We start from the raw sequence: 21941 nt of genomic DNA on the forward strand, positions 1-21941 counted from the left end.
TAGTAACATGACCCAAACCATCAGCAGAGCTACATTTTAAAAATAAATCTTTTGCTCAAATCTTATAAAATTATATTATTTTAAAGTTGTATAGAATGATATAAAGCGTTTAAAATAAACAGAGCTGCTACAAAGTTGGTTAAATACTCAGAATACAATTTAGATCGCCCGCAGTTTGGAATTCAACATTTTACCAAACCTCCATATTCCTAACTTATTTATTCCTTTTTACAAATAAGGATGAGGATGTGAAAATACATTTGTAAAATCACGCCACATTATAGGATCTATTTATGACACAAATTGCGTCTAAATATATTATAAACAAAAACAGTCATATCTAAGTATGGAATATAGATAAAACGAAGTATTTCACTATAATGTTCAGATGTTCCTTGTTAGGCTAATATGCTGCTAAAATGTGATGATACGTCCTAATAAAAAGTGTGCATTATGTAAATTTACCCGCACGTGTCCCATTCAGTAAGCAGCGTTCACAGTCGTAATTGCGATTTGCTTCTTTTATCAGGTAGGCCTAGTTCGAGCAGTAAGGACACTGTTCCAGATTCCAACCATGGCAACTTCAAGCCGGGCAGACAAGTAAATGGTTACCTACTAACTCGAATAAACTTTAATTAAAGTTGTATTGAATGACAAGTAAATGGTTACCTACTAACTCGAATAAACTTTAAAATTAAAGTTGTATTGAATGACATGTCAAGCGTTTAAAATAAATAGTGCTGTTACAAAGAAGGTTAATGTCTAATAATTTGCAGTGGTCTTTTTTATTAGGGTTTAACACCAATGGTCTATACTGTGGTTTACTATATTCAGAAATTAAAATTACATTACTTGAGATAGTTATACGGTAACAGTATCAATGACACATTAAAATTGGATTACTTAATATAGTTACGGTAACGTCTGTCTGGCAAGCCCAAAAATATTAAGGGGCATGGCAACCTGAATTGAAATTAACTTTTAGATTATTCAGCTATTATAATGTTATGGGACAACTTATTTCGAAGTGTCTCACAGTTCTCCTTGCAGTCTTTCTTTGATAAATATGTAATAATATCGATCATAAAAGACGTGGTGGGCACGTTGGGTAGACAAAAATTGATGAGCGTATCGATTGGTTACTAAAATATTTTTTAAGGGTGAATTTTTAGCAATGATTTGGGGAGTTATTGTCTTTGTTCTTCAAACCTTATTTGTGCATTAGTCTTAAAGGAGCTAAACCTCCTTGACAGGGCCTATTTTAACGTGCCTACAGACACGGACGTGCCTCGAAATGAAAAAGCCTTGCTTGGAGAATCTAAAATTCATGCTTTGAAAAGATGGTATCATGGTATGTTATGTATCCTTGTGAATCTGAAAAGATTGCATGAGGAAATTTAGCAAGTGTGTCATTAACAATCATTGTGATCATCAATCAATGCGTTTGGTTTCGATTCAATTTCGTGGATTGTATGTAAATGTCGAAAAATAAAGCTGTTGTTGACGCAAGTAGTCAGCTGCATGTTACAGTAAAGGTTCGTCTGCTTTTGGGCGTTTCTTTGGACTGCCAATGATACCGATACGCAGCTATAAATACAAATGTCAATAGTATGCAAATTTTAATTTAGACCTCAATTTTTGACCGTTTTAGATGTTGAGGCTCGAAAGATCTTGGTTGAATTCGATTTTGGTGATTCTGCTTGGATTATGGCCTTACATACACAGAGCGCAACAAAGTTTGTGAGCTTTATATTGTGATGAATTGAAAACACGGGAGCAAGAATCATACCGATAATCAGCATTCCGCGACCTTCTGATCCGGAGTTAAGCCCCCTGGAAAACCTCGTGGAAGCGACAGGTGCTTGCGTTTTAACCTTGTTTTATTTTTTCACATTTGATGTGAAGCATTGGGGTCATGAGACGACAAACCCCATCGAGTTACCAAACTTTGCCAAAAACCCTGTGAACGCGATATAGGCTACAGTTTCATATTCGATGTGTAGCATTGGGACAATGAGAGGTTGAGCCCTATCGATATTCCCCTTCCCTATCCATATCTTACAGAATCTCGGCGTATCGTGTGTGCCAACCGCTTGTTTTGTTTTAAAAGTGTAAGCGTGGTGATAATTCAGGAAGTTTTAATTTCACTTCTGGTGAGCCTTTGTTTTGGTCACAACTAATTGATCACGATTTCAGAAGGTTTATTCCAACACATTAGAGCTAATAACGGTGATGGAAGAAGCTAAATTGAGCTACCAAGTTCTGTGTGGAAAATCGTGAGTCACGTTTTGGAAATTTTGTTGGAACCCAAAGGGGGGAAACCGAATGAAAAAACTCCCATCTCCGGAAACCGTGCTTCGTCAATAAAACCTTAAAATAGGCCCTGTCCTTGAATGAGATCAAAATGTTAAATTGCGTTAACCTGGGGTGTTATTCGATTAGTAATGGCATATAATCCAAAAGATTAAATTTTCGTTTCGACATATTAAATGTAAGTCAGTTTGCTTACTGCTTTTATTTTGGTTTTTAGCTTAAACTGTCGATAGTGGAGCACAAAATCAGTTATCAATATCGGCTCTATATACCTAAAATTTTAAATAAAGACAGATATTTCATTTAGCAAACCATTAAATTAATACTTTTATTTTAATGAACAAATCCTATATACATAATTGTTTATGTCACTGAACTCACAATTAGTAAAATCCATAAATCGAATCACGAAGTTTTCTTATACAATCATATGTGATAATTGGTTGACAGTCTGTTCAAACTGATGACAAACTAAAGTAAAAAAAATAGCTGTTGATCACATGTATATTGATTTCAAAAGACACGATTTTAGCCATACATGTGTCATACAATTTCCTCTTTTTTGCTGATCTAAATATTATAAATGCTTAAAAAAAAATATCAAGTATTTAATTTAGCGTCACATGACAGAAGTGGTCATCTGTCATTTTTTAAATTCGTCAACGTCGAGGATATTTAGCATGCTATGACTTTTGTATTATATTTTCTATGAAGGGCAGGATGTTAGAAAGACCATTATAGCTCATATAATTTAGCACGTCATTATACAAAATATACATTCTTAATTAAATCGTTTTCTCAATATTCTTTTCCTTCTTTATCAAAATTAACACGAGAAAGAATTAAACGAAAAAAATCAATGAATTTAATCCATATCTGGTTGTGATTCAGCACTTTGTGTCGACTTAGAATCCTGTGTTCACAGTGGTGTTCACAGTCAGATATTATTAGCGATGAACTTAAGCAATGTAAACAACATTTAAAAAAATCGTGTGACTTTCAATTAAACGACCCCTTCCCTATGACAAAATTTCACGTGATTATGAATAGCTGTTCACATCAAAGAAAGTGTTCATATTACGCACGTCCAGAAACGAGTTCACACCAGGCTCTGAAAAAAAATGTTTGTGTTGGACGTAAGTTTATAGACAATATAATATTATTTCCCTGTTAAATTCACACTAAATTTGTATTTCCTTTCCAAAACGAACGACAGAGGTCTTTTCTTCTTCTCTCTTAAATTTTTCCTGTGTACAACAATACTGTTCATCTATGTATAACAAGTTGCTGAGTTGTTCAGTAGGAAATAAATTATCAGTTCACCATCGTCAAAATTCCTGACAGTGTAAGTATTGTGTATGTTTAGAAGTATTAGTTAAATTATGTATTGTTACATTTCTTGTGAATATAGACATTGTTTTCATGGTTCACGGTAAATTATGCTATATGCAATTCAGAATAGTATGAATATTTTCTTTTACATTATTACCCATCCCAAAAATTTACATTTATATTTTAGGCGTTTAGTGAGTTATAAATATGAGCAACCATTAAAAGTTAAGTAACCATAGTGGGTGTGTCCCTGGGTATGTATTTATTTACTGGGTCGGACTGGACTTCTTTCGCACAGCATAATATACTCTGATTCAAGACAGTTTTTCATTTGGATTCTATACTGAAACAAGTTTAAAAATAAACCAAATTATAAGTTATTAATTCAAAACAATGTATTGGTCTGTTCATAATATTTAGTACAAAACACTTACATTTAGATACGTGGTTAACCACCTATTATAGTTACATAAAGACACCAGTTTAAATTTTCACGATGGTTGGTTGACATCTGTATAGTAATTTATTATATAACATACGCTATTTTAAATATGTGTCAAATAGTTCTATATCCCTTAACAGTTATTTTAAGCGAGCGATATTGGCGGTTCAAGGTAGTCTGCGAATTTATTAAAACATTTACAGAACTGATTTTTAAAGACGGGTGTTGCTCCATGGAAATAGATCCATAAATAATATACTTTTATTTCAGATACAGAACCTAAAACCAAATATTTTATGGGCAAATGTTCTTTTTCATTTATGGATTTCAAATCGCCAATGTGTTAAGAGTAAGGAATTGCTTATTGTGTTTTCTGTGTCTTAAATATTGGATATTATGATCTCATATTTTCACGGTAAAATAACAACATCAATATTGATTAAAATTGACCAATATTAATTCTAATTGGTCTTCTTAATTTCGAGTATATTGAATGATATTGAATTAGAGGTTTAGCTCCTTCAACAAATTAGTGGAATTTGAAACATTTTACAATTCATAAAAGCACGTTTTGGCTTAAAAGCAAAATCTTAAAGGCTCAATACCACTCTTGTTGTAACTGAATAATATGTCCCAATCTTTATTCTGGTCAACAAATTGCACTATTTTACAATATTCCAATTAATTGATGATACAAATTTCATCTTAACACACCTAATTTAAAAAATTGGAAAAATTCAACTAAATGATTTGAAAAACCTGACGTAAAGCTTTTCAAATGTGACTTGGATTTAAAAATATTTTTGAACCATCTGGACAAGTAAAATAGGATTTAATGCATAATTTACACAACAGGTAGGACACTAACACATCTAGTATTTAGAATAAGGCTGTTTTTTTTATTTTCTGGAGCTGTCAAGCCAGCAAGAGTGTTATTGTCCCTTTAAGTTTGTTTAGGGTGATTTCGCATTCGTTTATATGTCATTATCTTTTCTTAAAATCGTTATTAGTTTATATTTCCGGCTTAGTCCTGGATAAATAAACGACACTCTTTAGAAGTTAGCCAATGGGTTTTTCATATTAAATATGAATTTCCCGACAAACAATTTAACAAACATACGACATCATTTGATTAATTTGACTGGGATAAATCTCCAGGCCATTAATTTGCCACTTTCAGGTCTAACATCACGATGTACACCATTATTACATTTTTCTAATCATTTTAATTCTATAATATCTAGATTTTCAACTTAAAAGTCCTAATAGATTTGTTATAAACTCTAACCGCGTGACATAAGTATTACCCTACATCAGGAAATATAAAACTGCATGCACTTGTAATTTGTATAATATAATTTGCCCCGGCGGAATTATTAAACAACAGATTTAAAATTTGGCTAAAGTTCGTTTCCGACAAAGGAAAAGAGCCACAAATATGGACATAAACTGTTTCATAAAGCAGCTAATGACAGTTCAGTTATGTCTAGTAAGTATGTATATAACTTTATGTTGTGTGTGTGTGTGTTTGTAACACTATTAAACCTAAAGGCATTATATTAATAACATTTTTCAGTTTCGTACAACCTTTACATGAATATATTAACGAATTTGTCAATTTCCTCTTACATTTAGTTTTTCGGAGGTTTTTTATGTTTTATATATATACACACACACACGCACACCACAAACATAAAAAACTCCGAAAAACTAAATGTAAGAGGAAATTGACAAATTCGTTAATATATTCATGTGTGTGTGTGTGTGTGTGTTGATTGCTATAACCTTGATCTCATTATTGTATCCTTGTGATCAGAGGTCAACACCTAGCTGTTTATACTTAAACACTTAACAGCTATTAAAGTTTTTTTGTTTTTTTAAATATTTAAATACGATATACATGTAGTTATTGTCTTACCCGATAGTCAAGGCATAAAATCATATGGACTAATAAGAAAAAATAAGCAGACATTAATAGGGACAGAGTTGAGCCGCGCGTTTTGAAATGTTGCACTCCGTCAGTTGGGTGAATTTAACGTTTCAATCAATGTTTAGCCATGTTTGGCAATCCTCAATTCTCCAGAAACAGATAGAATCTTGTAGTTAGCCAAAACCACATCTTAAATGACTACAAAAATCTCAAAAAGTATGTTCAAATCAGTTATCATTATCATTATATAAGGAAATCGAAAGGGGTTAGGTTATATATTAAATTCTTATAGATGACCTTCAATGGAACTGATAACGATATTAAGCAAGTCATGACGGGTTGTGTAATACAATATTTCATACCGCTGTCAACCCTTAAATACTTTTTTACATTATCTGTATCCTACTATAGTTGTTAACCACTTGCGCAACCGGATGTTAGTTATCGTTGTTGTTGTTTAGAATATATGCCTCTTGAAGGAAGACATTATTTGCAAAACAAAATTATTATCTATTTTAACATTGATCGCACGAGTACTGCGGACATTTTAATCGCATGTCTACTTCCGGCTTCTTGTTCGGATTGATTTATTCTTTAGTTGTAGTTGCTGTAGTTTCTGATTGTGGGAGATGGCATTGGTTCTGTTGTGCTAGAAGATTTGATTTTTTTCTGGTGGGCTATATTGATTCTGTGCTGGAAGATTGTATTGAATTTCTTCTGGCAGATTTAATTGTTCCGTAGATGGTCTTAACTCTGTTATTTGATTTGTTTCCGTTTTGGCCTATTTTTAGATTATGAAATAAAATGAAATGGGGTTTAACGTCCTATTGTTCTGCGACTGGGCTAAGGAAGACGGACATACGACATACAGTGTGCTATGAGGGTAATTTTGTCCGGATAGCAGCACTACGACCTACTCTTATTTCGAATTATAACTGTCAAGGGTTCTTTTACGTGCAAACCAATGTGTACACGGGACCTCTGTTGTTCGTCCCATCTGAACGATTACACGTGTCCCATGCCAGGACCTCCGTCCTGCACACTGACAAGGGGGAACTTTCTCGGCCAACACCGGACTCGAACACGGAACCTCCAGGTAAGCGAGTAAGCGTCTTACTTACTCCGTTACTCTAACCCGATATTCTACAGAATTCTTTAAGCGGTGCTTTGCGATCTTGAACAGAAATTTGGTATCTTGGTGTGTTATGATGATAGCTGTATAACGAGTAAATTCTTTAATAGAGTCATTGTCATGAAGCTTTCCCAACTTTTGTTCTAAGTATCTTGAGGTATTAAATTCAGGCTTGGTGTGTATGTAGGTGTATCAAGGTAGTTTAAGATGAACTTCGAGATACGTCCCTATGTGTGTATGCATTATAGATAGTTTGGGTAACAAACTTGTTGATAAACATAAACTGGTGTCATGAACGGTTTTTGCATGTTATGTATCAAGCTTAGTGCTACGTACAATCTCGTGGTTGGTTGGGGATATGTAACACTCTCGGTAAGAAACTGTACTATACGTATAATGTGGATTATTCGCATTTTGATATGTCGGGATTCTGTTATGGTAGATCATATTTCATTATATTTCATTAGTTATGTTCGATAGATTATATTTCACTTTATTCCATTAGTTATGTATGGTCGGTTGTTTATATTTCATTATATATTCCAATTTCATTAATTATGTTATGTTCAGTAGATTATGTTTCATTAGTTAGGTTATATTCGGTAGATTATATTTCGTTATATTTCATTAGTTATGTTATGTTCGATAGATTATATGGGATTATGTATAGTTTCATAATGTTCGGTACAGTATATTGGATTATGTACAGTTTGATATTATCGGTAGATTACTGTATATTGGATTATGTGCAGTTTGATAATATCGGTAGATTATATTGGATCATATGCAGTTTGATATGTTCGGTTGATTATGGGGGATTATGTGCAGTTCTGGTAGTTTATACTGGGTTATACTTTGTGTGTTATTTGTATAATAACATTCGATAATTTTCGTAAATGTCAAAGATTTATTTGTATGTATCACTCTATCAACTGGTTGTTAGTTTTTATTTGTTTATGTTTTCATTTTCATTTTGATACTCCCACATTGTCATGTCCGTCTGTCCGTTCATATTTTGTTTGTTGAACTCTACAGATCACAATTTTTATCCTATTTTGACGAAACTTGAAATATAGATTTATATACCAAAGATATTGGTTCCTTTCCATATTGACATGTATCGGGCCACAACTTCATGGATTATGGGCCCTGATACGAAAAATCATGTTTTTAGTCTGTTGGCCCTCTAGAGGTCACAATGTTTATCCGAATTTGATGAAACTTAAAATGCATGTTAATAACCCACAGATTGTGGTTGCTTTCGATATTGGTGCAAGTTCCCGACAAAATGGCCGCTCCTTGTACGCAAATAATGTACAAGTATGTAATACCAAGGTAGTGGACCCTCTAGAGGTCTCAATTTTTATCTGATTTTTATGAAACTGAAAAACGTATGTTTATATCCCAAAGATCTTGTTTCTTTTTTGTATTCGCGCATATTGGACTGTAACTTCGTGAATTATGGCCCTTGATTGTGCGATAGATCACGATTTTAGCTTGTGGGCGCTTTACAGGTCACAATTTTTGTGCGATTTTGATGAAACTGAAGATATATGTTTATAATTATATCCCAAAGATCTTACTTAGTTCCTTTTGATATTATCGCATGTCGGACTGTGGCATCCTGGATTATGGCCCCTGATTGTGCGAAAAACTCTGTCCATTCATGCAAAATGCAACCGCGTGTTTAGCATAAGTGTACTCAAAACTGACTAATTTGAATGTGTTCTTATTTGCATGATTTATGTTAAGTTTAATGAATAGATTCCTTCAAGATGTATTGTAGAAACATGTAACAATTATGTTTGTATTTCCTTAATAAACGACAATGGTTTGTTATATACTGGCTTCCTATCTCCTGCAGGGTGCTTGTTTAGTGAATCTTTGAAAGGGTTTTTATATACTTTTTTTTCAGTTTTCTGAAGGTTAAAATAAAACCAAATGAATTACTACAAAAGAAACGTTTTGTTGTATGAGTGCGAAGATTGTTTTTATCTTCTTTCTTTTGTCTAATGTCAACAATTTTTCTGACTTCCAGTCTCCAGGGGTGTTTTCTTGGTTAAGAAAAGAAGTAAATGGTTTGACACTTTTTATTACTGCACTGTTGTGTTGATATTAAGTTTATATCTACCTGGAGTGTGTTAGCCTACCTATATATAACTATTTTCGTGACACAAGTGTATATTATTTTTTTTATGATTAATTTCAAAAGAAAATAACAAGTCTCTAGTTTTGTAAAGTATATTTGGATATGAATTACCGTTGTCAAAGTATATTTTCTACTTCCTTTCACACCTAATTACGTATATTTTAAGGTTGTACTGGGGTCAGTGTCCATGTGGCACTATAATTAGTAGAGCGGTTTCTTTCTATGTTATTAGAACTTTCGAATGCCTTTACACATAAATAGTTCAAAAATACTCATACCAAATACCTATTGAGCCCATAATTTTTTGTCAGTCCTAATGTAAGTTATAGCTAATAGAAGTTTAGTGACTAAAGATTTCATGCAACGGTTATATCGTTCTAAGAATTTGAATTGCATTTTATATATGAATGTTAACATCAATGTTAAAAGATTATCTAACCTTCATCCACTTTCTAAATCACTATCTAACACCCTTTACTGTCTTTAGTTTTAACTTATAATAAAATGTATTGGCTTTTTCTAATGCCTAATAACTAATTATTTTCACTGGTAAATTTACTAGCATTTTGTAATGTCAATGTCAAATTATTTCCACTGATGAATTTTGTCATTTTATAATGTCAAATAACTTCTTATTTTCACTGATAAATTTTGTAATATCAAATAACTCATTATTTCCACTGATATGTTTATTGGCATTTTGTAATGTCAAATAACTAATTATTTCCGCAGAAACATTATAAAATGTATTGGCTTTTTGTTATGTCAAGTAACTAATTATTTTCACTGATAAATTTGTTGGCATTTTGTAATGTCGAATAACTAAGTGTTTACACTGATAAATTTTATCATTTTGTAATGTCAAACAACTATTTATTTCCACTGAAAAGTTTATTGGCATTTTGAAATGTCAAATAACTGATTACTACCACTAATACATTTAATTTAAAGAGTCATCAACATTTTTCTCTTGTAAGATGATTTCTCATCAAAGTCGGTCCTTAAAACTTTTCACTTCAAGCAAGGTGTCGCTTAGCTTATACATTTTAGTTGCAAAAAATGGCATTATTCTTAATAACTTTGGATGTTAAATGGTAGACAATACAGTAATCAAGTAGGACAATTTTTTTTAAAAAATAAATAAGTAATAAAACCCCAAATTAAATGTTTATAATAATAATATAGCGGGGTGATTCATAGAGACAATATAATAACATGAGAAATCAATTACTGCTTGCTATAAAATAGGTTTCCTATGAGAAACGCGGAAACAAATAGATTCGTAATTGATGCTTTTTTCACGCGGGTTTAATTCACGTAGTCAAACCGGGTATCAATTAAATCAAACCATGATACGGTAAAGTTTTACATAACATAGTAAAGAGTACAACATGTATTTTTCTTTACAGCCTCTTTGCGTGATCCGTTGTAAACTACAACATTTTAAAAGATGATTATATAACAGGAATATCAGTCAAAAAATGTTTCAATTCCGTTCAGTATTTACAAAGCTATTGTTGAATTGAAATCTATCCTGCTTGTTCGCTATGTAATAATTCAGTCACCAGTTTTGTTGTTGGCCTGTTTTAAATCCGATTGAATCTTACCGAGAGATTATCTAGCGATGGTATTTTGGTTTTGTTTTCTTAATTAAATGTTAAATAATCAGTCTGAGTATATATTAGCGTGGGCCGTGAGAAATTTGTAATCTTAGCGAAAAATGCAAATGACGTAATGGGACTTTAAGTTTGCTGATTAACTGACGTGGCTGTTTCATAGTTTGTCATTTTAGGAAATATCTAAAGTAATGTTTACAAAAAAAAGCCACTTTTGATGTTTAAATTTGTGCATTTACAACATCTAAATAAATAAGCAATTATTAATTAAAATTCACACAGACCAATCTATTATTATTTTATGTTTCGCCATATTTATAATTTTTAAAACATAGTAATACATTCCAAGTGATATTTTATACACTTTAGTATCCAACAATACATTTAATATTAAACATGTAAGGTTTTGATTCCAAATTTTTAATTTATAGTTTAAAGGTAAGTTAGTTAGATCTTGACTCTTAATCATTAAATTATAAAAAAAATTAACATTCAACACAAACCAGGTCATTTCGGAACTGATATGGTGTATCTTTATATCAATAAGGGAGCCGCAGTTGCTCAGTGACAAAGACGTTGGCTCGCAAACCTGGCCGTCCCGTGTTCGATCCCGATGTTGGCCGAAAAAGTTCATCGGGATTTTCCTGCGTGGTTCCCGATTTTCAGTGGTGCAGGACAGAGAGTCTGGCAGGGGACAACGTATAGTCGTTCGGATGGTATGAAAACCGAAGTCCCGTGTACACATTGGCGTGCACGTAAAAAAAATCCTTGACAGTTGAATTTGATATTTGTCCCGGCAGAATTTCCGTTATAGCACACTGTATGGCGTATGTCCGTCTTCATTAGGCTAGTCGGGGCAATCTGTTTCACAGAGTATTACGAAAGTCTTCTAATATCTCTGTAAAAGATGACTGCCTTCAATACATGACGTCATATCACGCGGCGTCAATCATGGGCTCAATGGCGCGTGCATTGTTTACATAAGACGTTACTGATTCGAGCAGAATGGCGCCTTTTACTCATTTTAATACCCATTTACACTAAAATAGCACATAATTTTTACAAATACCTCAAACGTCTTTATTTATTTTTCTAATACATAAAAAAAAATGTTTTAGAATTTGATTTGTCGGAGGAAAAAAGTTAATATTTGTGCTCATTAAGTCGCATCAATGTCATCCTTATCAGTGATTGTCGCGGCCTAGCGAATATTCACTGCGGATCAGTGTGTAGTCGGGGCAGAACAGTAGGACGTTAAACCCCATTTCATTTCACATATATCAATAATTCGCTTGATAACAGGTGTCATATAAGCATCGACAACATGCCAGGTGATCTTTAGAGCCCGTACTAGACCTCCCTGTTCCCTGAAAAACCAGACCTTTCTGTAACGAATTGATAGAACAGGAAAAAAATAATATTCTCTAGGATATTTAATCAGTGATAGTATTAAAACTTGATAAATACATTCAAAGATACTGACTTGATTACTTGGTTAATATTTGTCCATCCTGCAATAAAAACTTATCCGTAACAAACTTGATTTATCATGAAGATTTGTAAAGCTGGACTTCAGAAATGACCCATAAGATACTCCTAAGATACTCCAATTTGATAGATATATTGTCGTATTGTCTCATACCCTTGTTTTTTTTTTTTTTAAAAATCAAGCTGTCATTTTTAGATTCGGTGAAGGCTTGATTGTCACAAATGGGAAATCCTTCTGGGTTTCTTGCACTTCTAACGCCTATGTAACAAAACGGAATTGCCAGTATAGATGATGAAGGGGAAGTGACAATCGCTACATTTCGTGTAGAAACCAGTTTCTCGGTGGAAGACGGAATCTCAGTGAGTGAACAGATAAGGGAATCGGATAGCAATGAATTTACATTGCATTCAGATTTTCAATATACTATATGGTGAGCAATAGATTCCTCATTTGAATTCAAATTTTCCCTATAATATTTAGTGAGCAATAAATTCTATATTTGAATTCAGATTTCCCATAAAATATGTGGTGAGCAATAAATTCCACATTTGAATTCCGATTTTCCAAATAGTATATGGTGAGGTATAAATTCCACATTTGAATTCAAATTTTTCCCTATAATACTTGGTGAGCAATAAATTCAATATTTGAGTTCAGACTTTCCATATAATATATGGTGAAGTATAAATTCAACAGTTGAATTCAGATTTTCCATATAATATGTGGTGGGATATAAATTCTACATTTGAATTCAGATTTTTACATATAAAATTTGGAGAGCAATAACATCTACATGTGAATGATAACCAAACATTCCCGTTAAGTCCTTGGGGATGGGGACTTATGCTATCTTTTATTGCACTTCTGTCGTCATGTTTGAAAATATCTATATATAATACATAATTTATATACCTAAAGATAACAACTAATGTTTTGAGAGAAAGAGAGAGAAATGGGGTTTAACGTCCACTCGACACAAACTAGGTCATTTCGGGACTAACATATGGTTTAATTTTATTTTACATAATTCGCTTGCGCGTAGGGGTCTTTAGCAGTGGGAGGAAACCGGAGGACCCGGAGAAAACCCACGACGATGGACAGGCGACCCTACTCCTTGCCACGTACAACCGGGGATTCGAAACCACGCCAGTCAACTCAATGACAGACTTTATGATACAGCGCGCGCAGGCTAACCATTCAGCCATCCACCCCCCCCCCCCTAATGTTTTGAAATACATGTAGTTTTAAGGACAATGTTGATGTCCACCAATATTACATACAATTTTAACACGGATATCTGTTTTGCGGTTAATTAGTAACAAAGATTTGAAGAATCGGAAATAGACGCAACAATTAAAAATTAATTATCGTTACTAGCCGAAGAGGCAACGGGTACGCAGCCGAATTGCAGCTCAGTGTTAATCCCTTTGAAGATGAACCGTTGTTATATGAGACCCCGAGAGGATATCTGTTCGAAATGAACTATTCATAAAAAAAAAAATGACTGTCACAAAATCAGTAAAAGCGAAAAAAAATAGAACAAAAATCCCCGTATTGCCTTATTTTGAAGAATTCTAAGTTGGGTTAAGATCCTAAAACACAATGGTACCCTATATGCAATTCAAACTAAACATAATTATAAATGTGTAGTAAAATGATATCGTACAACCGGGGAATCGAAACCACGCCAGTTGACTCAATGACAGACCTTATGATACAACGCGCACGCGCTAACCATTCGGCCATCCAACCCCCTAATCTCCAAGAAATGAAATGAAATGAAATGGAGTTTAACGTCCTACTGTTCTGCTCCTAACCTGGGCTAATGAAGACGGGCATACGTCATACATGACGTATGTGTCTGTTGGTTTTACCTACTGTATGTTAACTAAGGATACTTATCACGTCCTTATGGTGGTCTCACGTATCGTCTCTTGCCTAGTTAAACTTGTAGATTTTACTTACCATGTTTTGAAAGATCATAGGCGTAAGGGCTCGATGACAGTTAGGGGGGCAGAACCCGAAATGCCCGAAAAAATTTCGGGTTTACAGACAGCGGCGTCAGTCTTCCTCGAGAGGCTTGCATGCCCCCCCCCCCCCAAGAAAATTTTGGAATATTTGACGGCTGCAAACACGTTTTCCTGCTATTTCAGTCCTTGAACAAAGTGGTCTATTATAGCCTAATTAAGATGGCTGACTCGAATTCCAATCAAAAGATCAATCGTTTACAGTCCACGAAGACGGGACCGTTAGCAGAAAATTTTGAAAATTTAACTGCCGCAAACGCGCTTTCCTGCTATTCCAGCCTGTGAATACAGCAACTTCAATTTGGTCCAATATAGCCCACCTGACTGATCCGAATTCCAAACAACCAATCAATCGTCGCGGAGTATGGAGGCCTCACCCCCCGGGAGAAAATTTTGAAAATTGGACCACCGCATATGCGTTTTCTGCTATTCTAGCCCGTGTAAGAAACTCCAACAGTATCCAATGGTTTTGTAACCTAAATCCCATTTTGACTTCCAACCATTCAATCAGACTGTTCCAGTTGCATTCACAAAAAATCGATGCCCGAAAAATGTCGCACAAAGCAGAGTGGCTCCAGACAAAATGTTTTAATCCATAGTCAACTCAGTACAAATTCGTGGTATTCAATTAAAAGATAAGTAAAATTAGTGTTTTATTTGGGCTCGGTGACAGGGAAGCAAAACTAGAAATGCCCGAAAAAATTTCAGGTTTACAGACAGCAGCGCCGTTTTCTTCGAGAGGCGAAGAAGCGGAGCTGACCTTGGAAGGACCCCCCAAGAAATTATTTGGAATATTTGACGGCCGCAAACGCGTTTTACTGCTTTTCCAGCCCGTAAAATTAGTGTTTTATTCGATTTCGGGCACTTTATTTTGCCAAGTAGATGAAATAATTTTTTTTTTTCACTTTACCCGTCTGCCCGAAAAGTCAGCTTGCCCGAAAGTTAGGGGGGCAGCTGCCCCCCCCCCCTGCCCCCCTGGCTCGTACGCCTATGTGAAAGATGATACCTTTTGTGTTCTGTTGATTCTACCTACCGTATCTTAACTGATGATACTTATCGTGTCCTTTTGGTGGCCACACGTTCCGTTTCTTACTTGGTAAAACTTGTCGGTTTTACTTACCATCTCTTAATTAATGATTGTGTTCACTTCCGGTGATTAGTTTGACCCGACTGTCTCTTGTTTGATGATACTTGTCTTTTATTTTCGCTTCCTGCCTACTTACCGTGTTTTTCACTTACTGTATCTGGTATAATTATTGTTATCGTCTGTGGGTAGTTTTACCTGACTGTCTCCTGTTTGATGATACTTCATGCCCATTTGTGTCAATTCAACTGAAGTTATAATGACCATGATACCAATTACACCCTGATAGCTTCCACCAATAACTTTAACAGGTACCCAACGACAATCGTCAACTACGTAACATCTTCCCACTTCGCATGCCTTTTGTTTGCTGTTCAAGGTTTTAGACTTGACTTTCCATTTCCCTTTCTACTATCCACAGCTCGAGGTTCGCATCACTCTATCGACATTACATAATCGTGTCGCCAAACATTATAACCTCTGTTTATTAAGTGTTTTGTACATTTTCATCAAGTGAGAATAAAGATGTTTTGCTTTTGTAATTTATAACTGTATGTAACTCGTGATTATATTTATAAAAAATGTATTTATATGTCTGTAAATAATTTATTACGGGAAATGGATTTATATAAGCTCCGGCTTGTTTTCAGATCCCATAATTAAATATTGTATCTTTATAATATGTAAATATTGATTGTTAACAATTTTCATAGTTTATTTTAAACAAGTATGATTTTTGAACGAAAAACAACTGAGAAAGAAATTTAAATAAATGATCATATCGAAGTTTACATTTAAAACCAATAGGTCATTATCAGACTACACGAGAAAATGAATGACTAACTATTAATAGCTAGGACCTATCATACCGACATGTTGACTTTAATATAAGTAATATGTACTTATCTACATAAAGCTCGTATTATCAATGGACATCCTGTACAAGTTACATGCGCTTCGGTGGCCTACATGTAGGTTTCAATGACAGGAGATATATTATGTCAATCATCATAGAGCCTTCCCCCCGGAAGTATAACGTCATGAAACACCCTCTAGGAAATGGTTGTATGTTACTTATGAAACTTCCTACACGATATACAGGTAGATAGATCTCAAGCTAGGTAAGTTGGATATATTCATAGCTAAAAAGAAATCTCTTGGATTATTTTTTAATTTGTTAAATATCATTAATTCATTGATTATATTTTTTAAAATTATAATTTTGTTGTGGGATATTTATTTTAGTTTTCAGTTTGCGGATGTAGATACAAATCGCATTGAATACCGATACGTTATCACATATGAGCAAATAAAACTTATAGTGTATTAGCGATCCATTATATAATAAGTCATCATAAAATGTAACCTGTGTGATCAACACATAACTAAGTTTGGGTTGAGGTTTTTTTTCAAAATAAACTTTTTGATGCAAACCGACGATTCTTTATCTCATAGCTGTCTTCAGCACATCATTATTTTCTTTTTTCTGGACGTAGGATACCATTGCTTCAAAAATCGTTCACCCTCCATTGCTACTGCAGAAAGGCGCCACCCCACCCCAACCCACCCTTCACCCCTTCCAGAATACGCCCATTTTATCCCAATTTTATTTATTTGTTCTATATTTTTTTTTTTTTTTTTCAAATTAATCAAAACTGTCTACATGAACTTGACAGTAATTTATACATTATGGTGTATTTACTTTCTATGTCTTTTTAAAACACAATTTTATTTTATTCATTATTCAGAATAATAAAATAAATGGATTACACTAAGTCAACCAACCCTATCTTTGTGATCAACAAACGACTCTAATGAACCTTTGCTAGTAATATCAATTCTCGGAAAAGGGCATTAAACAATGTCACCCAGATAATAAATTACCGCTTTGTCATTTTAATATGTTAATCACTCCTCTCTGAACGAACACGTAGACAATAGCTCGACATTTCCGCATTTATCTCCCCTACGGCAGGATAGTCAATAACGTATACTATGTCCGTAAATTATATTGAAGAAGTAAAGAATTGCGGTCTATATAGTACGTGTTGACGTGTATTGTATTTGCATATATTCTACAACCATTTAGGGCCTGTAAGAGAGAGAGAGAGAGAGAGAGAGAGGGGGGAACTAATGTAACTCAAATTAGGTCATATCGGGACTAACATATTTTACAGTGTTATTTCAATAATTCGCTTGTCTTTTAGGAGTAGGAGAAAAGCGGAGGACCCGTAGAAAACCCACCAGGTTAGACACGCGACCCAAGAGTTTGAAATATATTACTGAATTGTATATTGTTTACAATGCTATATGGCACGTACATTGTTATTTATACATCGCTCCGAAAAATTTCCAACTATTTATGATTACGACTTCCATCGATCGAATATCAGTGCAGGGGTGTCTCGAGTTATCCAAACCAGACAAGCAATGGAAACACTATCACTAATGATAATAATAACACACTAATGATAATATAATAATTTCTTTTTAAAAAAGAAGCAAAAACCACCACTTAAGTTGTATTGTTTTATATAATTGTTGACACTCCTTTCTGACTGGAAATGATTCTGACAACAGTTCCGGAGTGGCTTGGTCTCCCTTACTTTATATTGCAGGGGTGGATCCGGAGTGGATGTTGTGGAGTGGGGGAGGGGGTAGGATGGAATGGACATTCATAGCGCAAGATAATGATATAGACATGATAACACAAATAATGCTTTGGGTCAATGAAATTGAATCACAATGTGATCCTATTAGTTCATAATAAAAATTGAAGTCAAACGGAATGTATGTATGCTTACTAAATTTGGAGACGATGATAGCATCATGCACTGTCATAGCCGCTTATTCTCCACGCTATGGTCATATTTTGGGTTCTTGTCAAGTTATCTGTGCCCCGCAGTATTGGAAAAATTAAACGAATAATTGATGTGATGAATTTTTTGGATAATTTGGTGTTTGACGCAGTCGTGGTCAGTTTTTTTTGTTTGTCTACTTTGCTTCTCCTTAAAGTTTGTGGGGTTGGATGGCCGAATGGTTAGCACGCACACGCTGTATCATACGGTCTGTCATTGAGTCAACTGGCGGGGTTTCGATTCCTCAGTTGTACGTGACAAGGAATAGGGTCGCCTGTCCAACCTTGTGGGTTTTCTCCGGTCTTCTGGTTTCCTCCCACTGCTAAAGACCCCTACGCGCAAGCGAATTATTGAAATAAAATTGAACCATGTGTTAGTCCCGAAATGATCTAGTTTGTGTCGAGTGGACGTTAAACCCCATTTCTCTCTCTCTCTCTCTCTCTCTCTCTCTCTCTCTCTCTCTCTTCTTAAAGTGACCTTTAAAAGTCGTGTATTGCATATTAGTAAAACCAAACCGTAGCGTAGTCGGTACATGTATTTAGTATGTTTTTATGTAAAACCCAGGTTTCTGTGTTTTGTCAAAGTGACCCCTGGTTACCCCAGACATACGCCAAAATGACGATAGAGACCATGTATTTCTCAAAAATGTTCAAGGCCAGAGGGAGAGACCCCCCCACTCCCCCAAAGATACATTGTCTAAGGGACCTGGCACCCCCCCCCCCCACACACACACACACCTGCCAAATATTCCTGTATCCGCCCCTGTATTGGTTGCTTTTAGGTACGGATACTCGCTTATGAAAGAAATGGGATAAATGAGTCAACGTGTGTAATTATTAAATTATATCTACACGTCGGTATAGTCTATTTATTTTCTTTGCAAACGTCATTCGACAATGCCACCCGTGTGATGTCATGGACTGTCATCAAACCATAACAATAACACCAATGACGTCATGTCACGAACATAAAAGCAAATAAAATTTATTAATAGTAATATATTTCTAGGTCAAACGTAACTATTATGACGCAATGATTTAATTGCTTTGTGATCATGAATAAACAAACATCCCGTATCAGTGACGGCTGCACTTACAGACAGGTGTACTTGACTTTAATACATTACACAAGTAAAAATCTATAGTATACCTAGGTTTACAGCAGATTCATTTTTGTACACAAGTAGAAAGGCTTTACATTTTCTTATACGCGTTACTATTGTAAAGGTGTCAAATATTGACAATTAATGAACACGGTGTCAGAAAGTAATTTACTTTTCCTATGGCTGACAGTGTAAGGATGTTGTGAGCGTTTTAGTAGTTGTTTTGTGTTGTTCGTTGGTTGTTTTTGTGTATAGTGCGGTTGTTCTGTATTTATTAATAGAAGTTAATCCTAAAAGCGAAACAATACTTAAGATTTCCTTGTTTAATCTTAATGTAATTAATTTCGAGTTCATTTAACTTTTACTGAGAAAATGATGAATGGGTGAGCACTGGAGTTATTTACTGGGCAAGGCACGAGTATTGCGCGTGGTGAAATAGCCATTAACTGATTTATTATAGATTAACTGATTAATTTAAGTCTAAATCTGTAATTTAATAAGTACATTACAAAAATTATAGTTTCAAGACACAAGGCTGTTATAATGAATACATCGAAATTATTTTGGTCTGACGTAGACTTATTGAAGTTGGATTTAATTGAACGCCTCCCCACCCCAACAAACACACACATACACAAATAATACAAACCAAAATCAAAAGGACTAGATTAATAGCCTTAGTCTAGACTGTGGACGAACGGGTGGTTGGGGGTTAGTACAAGGTATCTTACTGAGCGGAGAGCTGGGCGCCTTAAAATGACTTTTACATTAACAGTCCTTGTTTAGTATCTAGTCAATAACAGTTTGACATTGAATTGTTTAGTATGTCGGTCATAGGTGGGTGATCTCTATACATAATAAACTAAAATAGAACGAAAACAAAAAATCAGTCACTGTCATGGAATACTCAAAAATTGCGCATCAAAATCCGTTTTAAGAGCAAATCCTGCGGTGGTATATACCCGGACTAACCGGATGTGTATATGTAATCAGCGGACAATGGGCGACACTAAAGGTTATTGGGTGCATAGTATATATATGTCAATAAAAGCCCACAAGAATTCCCAACTGATATCCAGTGAATCGGTCTGTGAATTCGTCACTGGGAGTAAGATGCTCAAAATAGCCCTAACGTTATTATTGCGTCTTATGTCTCGACGTCAATATGTGTGTGTTGGGGTGGGGGCTGGGGGTTTCTGGCGTGTGCGCTTTAGATAATAAGGTCTGTAATTAAGTCTATTGGCGTGGTTTTTCCATCCCACACTAGAAGTAGGACCGCCTGCCGAAGATCGTGGGTTTCCTCCGGGCCCTCCTGTATCCTCCCACTGCTATAGACTCCTACGCGCGATCGAATAATTGAAATAAAATTGAACCATGTTAGTACCGAAATGACCTAGTTTATGACGCGTGGACGTTGAACACCATTTCTCTCTAAATTTCACATTGTATTGTATTAACATACCGCCATCTTTTTGTTAACCAATGCCTGAAGGATAATTCATTTATATCTATGAAGATCAAGATGTGGTCTAAATCGTCTAAATTACTGTATAAAGAAACCTTTTCGGTCCTTATTTTTGTCAACTTTAAAGGTACATTATTCAAGAGCTAAATTTGCCTATTGGGGGTCTTTCTTTAGGCCTTAAATGTTGAATAAATTATTAATTAGACATTTATTAACCTGACAAGACCATAATCAACTCTCGATGCCATCGGATACTCGGGATTTTAACTAGATTAGATTTAATTTAAAAATGGAGAAGCGAGGCACACATTTTGTCAAAACTACAAACAATGATAAATTGGCTCAGAATAAAGTAATTTCAATGAAATTTTCAATATATTTATTTTGCATTATCTATTCATGAACTATTATAGCAAGAACGGCCAGCTCTTTATCTAAATCTTATATAAATGTGAGTCCCCTCTTCCCTTGAGTCCCTAAGCACGTGCTTATTTGGCTTAATGGTTAAAGATGGGTTCCCGCTTACAAACTGGGTGATTTAATGGTATATATAGACCAAAAACATATTCAAACTAATTAATTTGTCATAATTCTGCTTCAAATCCTTCTCAAACATTATAATTGCGAAGGAATGCCCTGCTATTAAAATTCGATAATACCAGGTCATCAAGCGCTCAATGTTCGCTTGTGACCTTTGACATCATGCGTGCAGAAGTTCCTAATCGTCGGGCTGTTGATTAGGGGAACCCTTACATTTTTGTCCTGTATACGCTCCATGAGTGTTTTTCGGGGAATCCAGTATTTATCTAGTAAGATTGGATATCTCTACTTTCCATATATACCAAAAGTATCATACTTTTATTGGAAATAACCACCCGATAAATACTTTCCTGGGAACCCATCTTTAATCTAAGCTGTTTACAGATAATGATATATGTATAAATCGTTTGTATCCATGTCTGTCGCTATTGCCCGTCTTCCATAGCCCGTTTAGTACAGAAA

General features: G+C 34.6%; 1 protein-coding gene across 5 annotated transcripts in view; it reads left to right on the plus strand.

Annotated features, from left to right (window-relative positions):
* The window catches only part of LOC126823611 (transcription factor ETV6), a 56977-nt gene that overhangs the window by 4546 nt on the left and 30490 nt on the right, over window positions 1-21941 (plus strand). Inside the window, exon 1 of one of the 5 annotated variants that reach the window (XM_050552556.1) lies at window positions 3352-3449. The exons of 1 other annotated variant lie outside the window; for it this stretch is intronic. The gene's annotated coding sequence lies outside the window, so the exon portion shown is untranslated. Of the gene's footprint in view, window positions 1-3351; window positions 3450-3497; window positions 3659-5470; window positions 5577-16530; window positions 16636-21941 lie in introns of those variants that run through there. 3 more of the 5 variants (XM_050552554.1, XM_050552557.2, XM_050552555.2) reach the window with 3 other exon arrangements.

This window comes from Patella vulgata, chromosome 6 (assembly GCF_932274485.2).
Source record: "Patella vulgata chromosome 6, xgPatVulg1.2, whole genome shotgun sequence".
Lineage (NCBI taxonomy): Eukaryota > Metazoa > Mollusca > Gastropoda > Patellidae > Patella > Patella vulgata.